The sequence below is a fragment of the Sinocyclocheilus rhinocerous genome, unplaced genomic scaffold (assembly GCF_001515625.1).
Source record: "Sinocyclocheilus rhinocerous isolate Xijiao unplaced genomic scaffold, SAMN03320098_v1.1 scaffold869, whole genome shotgun sequence".
In the NCBI taxonomy this organism is placed as follows: Eukaryota; Metazoa; Chordata; class Actinopteri; order Cypriniformes; family Cyprinidae; genus Sinocyclocheilus; species Sinocyclocheilus rhinocerous.
The window spans coordinates 467,705-470,273 of record NW_015653483.1 but is presented as its reverse complement, the minus strand read 5'-3'; the positions used below and the strand labels follow the sequence as shown (position 1 = coordinate 470,273).

Sequence of the window (2,569 nt, the reverse complement as noted above, 5' to 3'; positions counted from 1 at the left end):
CACTGCGAGCGTTTTTCCAAGGAAAAAGCTCCGCTCTCGTTTGTCTCTCTTTTCGAGGAAAGAGGGGCAGCCATCTGCTTCCCGCGATTCAGGACCCGCCGCTGCTGAGGCACGGAAGGGAATGAGCTCGTGGGGATCGCAGGTGGATCTGGCCGATGAGTTTGAAGAGGGGTTTTTCCCTCTCGCGATCGTCGGCTGTGGACGAGAGTGAGCCGCTGGAGGATGATGTTATTTCATTAACATTGTCTGATCCAGGGGCCAGTGCTCTGCTGGATTCAGCCCAGCAAAAGCAGGAAATGTCTGAGGAGGGCAGAGAAGCTTAGGCTGAGCCTTCCAACTCCTCCTGCCCTGCGTATGATGAGCTTTTGAAAGTTATGAAAGTTACCCTGCGGGTAGGGGTAGGAGGAATCGCAGGTCAAAGGGAGGTAGGCAAGACCTTAGGGATGTGATCCAGACAAGGCGTCAGCGCTTTCGTCCAGATCAGAGTGATACTTGAATATCTACTCATTTCCGTAAGGGTTACGCGTTATAGCTTCGTTCCCTTTCTCTGAGTTGGTTAGACCCCGGTACCTTGGGCTCCACTCAACCAGTGTGTCTCTATTTTTGATACACTGGAAGTTGGTTCTTTGACACTTTGAAGTATCGCTCCCCTCACCATTGAGGGTTACTATGAGCATGCTGCTTCCTATCGAGCGCCCGGGTTCGCTCCGTGGGCTGTTCTTGTGGTAGTATTAGCAGTGCTCCCCTTTACCAAAGGGTTGCCTATGAGCGCGCTATTCTTTCTGAGTTCGGAGTTCTCCTCTCACGTGAGAGTTGAGTTCTCTGTTTTCCCAGAGCACCTGGAACCAGTAGCATCAGGTGAACTAGGCCCTTCCAAATCCGCCTCTCTGATGCGCTGAGTTTTTGGCTAGCTTGCAGTACACTTACCTCTGATTTCTAATGATCATGCTGGGCGAGCCCCCTCTCTCGTTGAGAGCTGGGTCTGTGTTCCCTCAGCTAGGTAACTTACTGCTAGCAGTTCCAGCATTGGAACATGCTGTAGGTCCGAGCCTCCCCCCTCTCGTTTGAAGAGCTGGGTGTGTTGCTCCCTCAGCTAAGTAAATTATTGCTAGCTGTTCCAGCATTGGAACATGCGGTTGGTCGAGCTCCCCTCTCGTCTGAGAGCTGGGTGTTTGCCCCCCCTCAGCTAGAGATTTACTGCAAGCCAATCCAGCTTTATGCCTTAGATCGAGTTGGTGACTCTCAAACATATTGGTTTTGGGATGCACCATTCCATCTATGAGCTGCTCTTTCAGAGTGCCACGAGAGCCCCTTAGAACGGTATATCCTAAAATCCATGTTATGGTAAGTGTGCACGTGAAGGCTTTGTGCACTTTCTAAAATCCACATTGTGGTAAGTTCGCACGCTAGTTCTTTGCATTCTTTTCTAAAATCCTGTATGGTGAGGGCTTCGCGCGGTTGCTTCGTGCCCTTTCTTGAGCTGGTTTAAGCCCCGTTCACCTTGGGCACCACTCCACTTAGGTATCCTAGGATACCTACTTTAACAGGGTGTGGCCACTAGAGGTCTGTTGAGACAGTTCCTTTCAGAGCTTATGCAAGAGCAAGCAGTAGCCCCTGTGTGACAGCCCAACACTTAGTGTGATACTAGGTTCTTGGTCGTATCCCCTTAAAGGAATCCATTATGATTCCAAGCCTTGAGCTCTACCCCGGGCCCAGGAGTCTGGCCCTAACAGGTAAGTTGGGTATGTAGCCTAGGCCTTTGGCCGTAGGGGATAAAGTCACGGACAAGCCGTCTGACGTCCCAGGGGCAACTCACCATGAAAATGGTAAAGTTGGTACTTAGTGCTCGCCATGGTTCTGGCCCGCACTCCCCTCAGCATGGCGGCGTGGGTATACCGTTCCCCATAGCGACCCCTAGAGGACGCAGTTCGAAGTTCCCTTGAAAGGGAACGTCTCAGGTTACTTATGTAACCATGGTTCCCTGAGTAGGGAACGAGACACTGCGTCCTCGAGGCTTCCTGCCATGCTTCGAACGCAAGCTTCAGACGAAGAAGTGAATGACATGTTCTCCCGGCGCCTATTTATACTATAGTCGCACCGGTAGTGACGTCATGGGCTGTCGCCGGCCAACGTGTTGTTGGTGTTTTTTCAATGTATGCTTCAGACACGGGTCACGACGAGGCGTTCCCCATAGCGACCCCTAGAGGACGCAGTGTCTCGTTCCCTACTCAGGGAAACATGGTTACATAAGTAACCTGAGACGATTTTTTAGAAAAGTCAGCATGAAGATCCACTCCTAAACCTAACCATCAATGGGGCGTGAGCAGGTTGTACAAAAACCTACAAATGAGAGTGTGTTATTCACCTGTGTGTTCATAGCCCTCTTGTTTCTCTTATCTGTGGACTAGCTTTGTTCATTGATGTTACCCCTTCTTTTGGTGAGTTTCCTGTCTTGGTTCTTGATAGGGCTGGACAATAATTCAATGTCAATATGTATCGCGATATATATTTTTTAAATAACGTTGATATGATTTTTAAACACATTTCCGATATTTCGATATACATTACC

General features: G+C 49.8%; 1 protein-coding gene across 2 annotated transcripts in view; it reads right to left on the bottom strand.

Annotated features, from left to right (window-relative positions):
• The window catches only part of LOC107716313 (sodium/potassium/calcium exchanger 3-like), a 78,178-nt gene that overhangs the window by 46,108 nt on the left and 29,501 nt on the right, over positions 1 to 2,569 (bottom strand). The window lies entirely within an intron of this gene.